We start from the raw sequence: 8,066 nt of genomic DNA on the forward strand, positions 1-8,066 counted from the left end.
TAAGTTTTTTAATTGGTTTCCGCAAATGTCTAAGAATATTATATTATAATGTTATTTAAATGAATGCGTTGCTCAATGTACTACCTGTTTTGTTAATTATAAATTTTTAAAAATAATTTAATGTTTCTAGGTAATCGACGTTGATGTGTTAGCCAAAAAAAGTTTGTAATCGTATTTATTCAACAATTTATGAAATTTAATATTGTAATAAAATGCTCTAATAAATAATAATAATAATTCATATTATATGATTTGTTATATGTATTGATTTTATGATATATTTTTTTTTTATTTATTACATCGACAAATAGAATTTCTCATTTATTTCAAATTATAGTAACGAATCAGAGCTGTCATCATGAAGGTACCTACAATTTACATATACTACATTGTTACAATGACTAATTTTTCTTGGTCGTTCTAATATAATTATAATTATTTTTGTCGACACACTATATGTATGCAAAGTTATAAAATTATAATAATTTTATTCAACTATGGACCATGGCATTTATAGTTATAATTTATACATTGCTTATTGTATAATGAAAATAAAAAAATTGCTTTTAAACTGTCTGGTTAGTCATTATGGTCTTCTAAGAAGATGTCTTGTGGTAAGTGTATTTTAACCTAGATTGCATTTTTTTAACCGATTTTTAAATAAACGGGACCTTTATTATAGTGGACATTTTTTAATAGATTGATTTTGTTAGCGTAATTCTATATCATTATAACGCAGTTACGCAGTTTTACATGAATCCAGGACATTTAGTGCTATTTTCACGAATTTATTTTGAAAAATGTGTATAACGGTCTTATTATTGCAGGATAAAACAATAGAGAACATTTCATCTGTATGCGATTGAACTCTGATCAAATAAAATAAATTATATAGTATTTTCAACCTTTTACAATTGTACATCCTTTTTTTAATTTTTTTTTAAACTTAATTATAATAATTAAGATGTTAGTTAGGCGTTTTACTTCACTTTTATTTGATAAAATATTAAAAACTAACAAGTAAGTCAAGTACAGCTGAGACTTAATTTTAAGCTCGTTTAGATTTTCTCAGTGCGATTATGAAGAGATTTTCTGATATTAAATTTAAAAGCAATGATAAATCATTACATTGTCAGTACGATTCTGAGCAGAGTTTGTTAATATTTCCTCAAACATATTTGACGGTTGTCTGTAATATTTTCTTATGCTTAGACACACCATTGAGAATATCGAAAATGACCTATTCAAAGTACTAACTAGACTAAGAAGACCGAGGTGAATACACATGAAACCTTTCAAGCATTCCTTTTACTCCAAAATATTTTTACTAAAGGAAATAATAAAAAACAAAATTATAAAATCGATAAATTTCTTACTACATTCAGGATTTACAATTACGAAATAACTTACATCAAAACATTTTAAAAAAACCGTTCAAATAGGATAAAAAAAAAATAACTATAGAAACAACAAAACAGCTATGACAATATTCATAGATATTCCAACGACTTTTTAGAAATCCAATTGTAACAGATTATATAATATGATAATAAAAATATATACATAAAAACGGCATGCTGGAATCGGTGTAAACTGCGCAGTATATTATCTCAATAATCACAATATTTTTGGAATTATTGTTTAGAGGAAACCATAGTTTATAGTTATAGGTCCTAGAGGTGTCCACAATAATGATATGACTCTATTATAATTCAAACGTAATTTTAAGAAGTTTCATTTTTTCATCATACAATAATAATATACACTATATTATTGACATTAAAACATTCAGTTGATCTCTCTGTTCATAATATATAATAAAATATTGTTAATTCTTCCAGGTAAATAAACCAATAAACGTATTATTGCATAGGCATTAGGCGCTATATACAGTATAATGTACGACAAAAGAAGTTTCAATCACAGTAGCAACTATATATATAGTATTATAACATGTTTTTAGAGAACTTCCATAGTCGTTCCGGTCGGCATATTTTTAGACCCTTTTCTTCGTAAAAAAGTAGATCTATAGGCGTACGACGAATATAAATTATTTACTTTTTATTTTTTTTCTCACGCATCGGCAATTTATTATACACGACCATTAGTGATGGTGGCTCGTTTGTGTAGCCGTGTGTAGGTTTATTATATACTTTTGCAGTACTTACAGAAGGCCCAGTTGTATAAGCATCACGCGACGAATCTCTCAGTTCTTTTACTCTGTCTTTCTCTCTCTCCTTTCTCTCTTTCTCCCTCTTTCTTTCTCTTTCTCTCTGGAAGAAATACATAAACATACAAGCTTCGTAACCTCTATGGAATTTATCCCGGATTATGCCTATTTCTGGACCCAGCGACCATCTCCAGATGTGACAGCAGAACCGTGTCAACATGATTTCTAAAAATCGAAGAAAAAGTAAATAATATAACATATTCATATTTTGATATATCTCAAAATTATTTCATTGAATTCACAAGGTAAACATCAATTTGGTTCTATAATATATTACATTATTAAAATAACCATTATTACCTACCGTGTTATTAATTTTAAAATTAAATAAAATTGTGTTTTTATAGCTGGATTCATTTTTTAGTATACCTGCAAGAATTATGTTAGGTTTCAACACCAAAGACAATAATTCTAATTATTAATTATACTAAAACCTTCTCCGGTGTAATTGATACAAAGGAGTAAGGACCAATAGAATTTAAAACAATTTAAGAATTAATTAGTGTTAATATGATTCAAAATCGTGTAAAGGGTGATTCACGCTAAACACTTCCAATATTTTTATTAAATAATAAATTTCTTCAATTTTTTATTTTTAAGTATAGAGGTACTAACTGTCCTTATTTTTAAGTACTTAGTAAATTGTTAAGTAAATGAGTTTTTGAACATTTTTATATATCCTATTCGAAATTCGTACGAGTAATTTTTTTAATTAAGCGTACTACTAAGTATAATAGGTTAATATTAATTGCGATAATAGGCTTAAGAAATATGGGAGCGATAATAATTTGAAAATTATAATTATGTTATATTATATTTTACTCGCTAATATCTCTATATGTATACGTATGTCGTATATATTTATATTTTACAATTAGTTGAGTAAAGCGAGTACCAGATTAAATATTACCATCTATTTATAGTTTTTTTAAACCATTTTTAACGACTATTAATTATGCTATAATATATATTTTAATAACTCAGAAACTATTCATTAAAATTATAATTCGGGTAAGTTCATCAAAATTTTCAAAAATCGTCTGCTTTATAATTACAAAAGTAGACTCAGGGCACTGCTTAAATAACATAAATAATCTAAGTAGTTTTTTTTTTTATAACCATTATATTAAGAATTTAAGATGTTTTAATGACTATTTTCCTGCCAAAGAATGTTTTTAATTATTTTTAAATGTAATTTTTCTCTGTGGATTTATGCCAATACACATACACCCACCTCTATCATCGTAGATCGCCTCCAGTACAGGTATGTAACAGTTAAACAATTTATGGACGTTTTTATGAAAGTGTAATTGACATTTTCAATTAAATATTCGACCAATACAATCAAGTCAACTATTCGTATTCAGCGTGTCATAATACCGTGGTTTAGTCGTCGGGAAGGTTTGATTATCTAATTATTATTTTTTCATTATCCCTATTCCTTACCACATATATCACACCAATAATTGATCACAACGACTTAGATGGACGAGTTAGGCATACTTATATGTTTAGTATCAATTCATCTTCGTGCTATTTATTTTACTGACAGTAAACGATAGCAGCTCCAAGGAAGTGCTTAAAAGGCATTTTTTCTGGCCAAGTTCCCTTTATACACACTCATAAATATTGATTAACGGTTGACAGTTAAACTTAGTACCTTTATCGAAAATATAGTAACCTTGTTATATATATACATTGGTAGTAGTATGTATCATAGGCGTAAATACGGTTAAAAATCTGAGGTACTAGAATTATCAATTAACACGTAGAATCTTGAATGATATTAAAATAAGGTTATTTATTATACTGACGGTATTAAGTTAGGAAATATTTAGGTGGGAACGGGGGGATATATATAAAAAAAACTAGTTATATTAGTTATAGGTATATAATATTATTAAGTTGTATTTATAATTCATATTAGATAAGATACTAGGACGAGGGAATTCATGAAAACAAAACGGAAATTGTTGGTAATAAATCATTCTTCTTCATTCATGATTACCTACTCTGATGAGTCAGATTTAAACGGATCTGTAATTACATGCATGTATCTTATAAACAAATCAGATTAAATGATTTCCGATCAAAAAATACAATATTTTTGTAACGCAATCCAGCTGTTCCGCTTCAAAACAGTCATATATGTATGCTACTTAAATAATATACTATATAAATGTTTGATAACTTATTTACTTGTTATATACAGTGATAATATTATATAAATGTATGCGAGTTTAACATACGACAGAACCAGTGGCGTAGACAGGAATTTTCATTAGGGGAGGGGATATATATACACCAAAAAACTAGCTAATTTTCATAAAAAAAAAATTTATAACATATAAGATTACCATTTTTTCTATTATCGGTATAATTTTTAAGTATATGTATATATATACTAGCATACCCATCTCGGCTCCGCCTAAGATTTTAATTAATAATAACTAATTATTTATTAACTTTATCGGACTAAATTTCTGCCTAAAACCTTCTCTGTGGTGTCCTCTTTAATTTAAAAAAAACTGCACGACGATTGAATAAGTAGTTTCGGAGTTTATCCCGAACATACAAACAAACGCTATCATTTTATATATATAAGTATAGAAATAATATTGTTTTCTAAACACAATGTTATTTTCTTTTATTTAGACTAATTTCAAGCTAATTATACCATCAGCCTATTTACACCATTATACGGTACGCATTACTGACTTATAAGTTAATGATAAAAAACTATATTATACATAATCTTATAATAAATATTAAATAATAATATATACGGTGTTTTTGACCAAAATTTGGTCAATCGTCTTCGCTCAAAATTGTTAATCATAGGTTTTTGCGTGTTTCACCATTGAATTCAAAAACACCGAATCCATTACAGTGATCTACTAGATAATTATAAATACTGAAAATATACTGTATAGCTGAGAATCTTATCCGGCCCATTTTTTTAAAATTTATATTTAAACCATACATCACACAATTTATATTTTACCTATTATTATATCAACATTTGATATGAAATACAAAATTTAATATTAAAAACTGTTCCTAATCTATTAGACAAATCAACTATTAGACTTAACTCAGGCAACCTAAGCATAATCTGCTTCCAGTGGCTTCCTCTGCTCGCAAAATTTAATTCCACAATTTATTATTTGTGAATGAGAGTATTATAAAGTATCTTATAAATTTATAGTCTATTTTTTCCTACGTATACCGTTTTTTTAATGTTAATATATTTATTTTTTATGATTTGGTTCTTAAACAATTACAATAAATTATTATACACTAGGTTTTTTTATATTATTAAATAGTATAATAAACAATTTTTACTTAAATAATATCAACTAATAAAAATATCAAATATAATCATCACAAACGTAGGCTCGTTTGAATATTAACACTTAACACAGTTAAAGTATAATTAAAGTAAATAAAGTATAATTTCACAGGTGTAATGTTATACTATTATTATACATCAATATTTATAACCCTTAGTCATCGACAAAAAATGTCTCGATCAAAAAAGGCTATAATTCTTAGTCAACTTTTAGTATTTTAATTTAATGTCAATCAAAATACTATTAAATTTTTATTCGTTTCTTTTCACACAAAATATAAACAAATGCAATGCCGGATAATTCTTGACAACTTTTCTTTTTATACAGTTATTCAAAATGTATTATCTTAATATATTAAATCACCCGATCTTACACTATGTGACTGTTTCTTTAGGATATATATTAAAGATACTGTGTACGTACCACTATTTTTATCAACCACAAAAGAACTAAAAAATTAACGAATAAATTACAACAGATATGCACGGAATGAATTTGAGTTCCGAATTGATGTTGTTTGGTCGACCAAGGAAAACCAAATAAAACATTTATAGGTACTATAAAATAAATATGAAATATTATTCTTTTATTGAATGTACCATATTTTATTCTAAAAATATATTATAAGCATTTGTAATCGAAAAAATTATTTAAATAACCCTGTATTATTAGAATACGTCTCTCTGCCAAAATCACTAGTATAAAATATTATTCGATTTACGTAGAGATGATGTGAAAATAATTTTTTTACAATTTTTACTATATTATAAAATCACGTTGTATGAAAAAATTATTATGGATTATATGTTTTAAAACGTTTAGTCGAATGCTGCAATTGGTTAGGTAAGCAAAATATTGTACTATAATTTTTAGTTTAGATTACCTATTCGTAATTAAATAATTAAATAATAGTTGTGTATTGTACTGTGCGAGTATAATTTTCAGTATTTAAATATTGCAGCTGATGAGAGATATTTTCAATAAAAAATTCGAAACAGTTAAGGTACGTTAAGCATATTAATGTTATTTGCCAACACCAAAACACATATCACTAAAAATAAGTATCAGAGAATTAATTATACTGTCATAATATCATATCATAATTTAAAAATCGTCATTATTATTATTTAATTAATTGCGTCTTAATGTTTCTGCAGTAAAAATATTACAAATAAGTAATGCATAGAGAATATATAATTTGTATTAGTTATCTGGTTGGTCCTGCATGATCTTCTATAGGAAGATTATCTTGAGGTAAGCGATAGACATAATTTTAATCTAAGTTTGGCGGTATTTTCAACGATTTTCAAATGGAGAGCTCCTTTAATTTTGATTTTAGTCAGTCGTAAAAGTTTATTAAGTTGAATTGTTATCCGTGTCAATATAGATGGGGTATTTTCATGTGTCGTTGTAAATCTTCTTATGTTGCATGTAAACAGGAGATTTTTATACCAAAAGTAGCAACTATTCTCTAGAATTTTTATTAAAAGTTTGATCATTATTATCTACTTACGACTTACGAGCATAACACAGCACGTAAGTCGGATTGCTTTCAACCACTAATTTTGTACCGTAACGATAGAGTGACATTACAGATATAATGCTATTAGAACAAAAAATACAGTGTCACTTCTTTGTTTCAAGTATATTATGTAAAATATTAGGTACAAAATAATTTCGTAGTATTTTTATTGAAAAATTATAATTTTAGTTCAATACAATCATTAATTTATTGCTCCACAACAAAATTAAGAAAATACAATAGGTGTTTTAAAATTCGAAGATAAATTACATTTTTCAAATTATATGATATGGTTAAATATAACTAACTATATTTCATAAATTTTGTAATTTAAATTAGATTTTTTTTTAAATTATTTAAAGTGTATTTGTTAGAATTTTAAGTGACGTTGACGAAAATTGTAAATCCTATAACTAACTACGCTATCACTGCGTTTATTTCATAATAGCAGACATAATAAATAGAACAATAACCGTTATGCCTGTGTCAGTCATAAAATTATAAAAATAATAATAAATTCGACCTCCAAAACACGGTTGTTCTCTGCACTATATTATGTAAATATTATACAATACACGGGGTCACATATTAAATGAAAAATGAATATTAACAAATGTATAAAAAGATACTATTTATATTTGGAAATAAATTTAGACTATTTAGACGTAAAAACGCATGGAAAGAGTAAATAAACGAAATACATTTTTTCTTGAATGCTCACAAAGCCCTTGCATCGCGTTTTTAATACCCACGTGGCCCCGTTTTGTACGCGAACTCCGTCACCATAGAAATGTTTAATAGTTACATTTCCTTATTAATCGTATTATATTTTATTCTTGTTTTCCAGTCCGAACAGTATACAGGGTGATCCAATCGTATACGTAAATATCGATTTAACTCGTAGACCTAGCGATTTTTTAAGTCTACTATAGAATTTCGTTTTTCTATACCTTACTCAAAC

General features: G+C 26.3%; 1 protein-coding gene across 1 annotated transcript in view; it reads left to right on the forward strand.

Annotated features, from left to right (window-relative positions):
• The window catches only part of LOC132932184 (metabotropic glutamate receptor 2), a 177,882-nt gene extending 177,606 nt beyond the window's left edge, over positions 1-276 (forward strand). Inside the window, exon 15 of the transcript XR_009662828.1 lies at positions 131-276. The gene's annotated coding sequence lies outside the window, so the exon portion shown is untranslated. The remainder of the gene's footprint in view (positions 1-130) is intronic.
• The last annotated feature ends 7,790 nt before the right edge of the window (positions 277-8,066 follow it).

The sequence above is a fragment of the Rhopalosiphum padi genome, chromosome 1 (assembly GCF_020882245.1).
Source record: "Rhopalosiphum padi isolate XX-2018 chromosome 1, ASM2088224v1, whole genome shotgun sequence".
Lineage (NCBI taxonomy): Eukaryota > Metazoa > Arthropoda > Insecta > Hemiptera > Aphididae > Rhopalosiphum > Rhopalosiphum padi.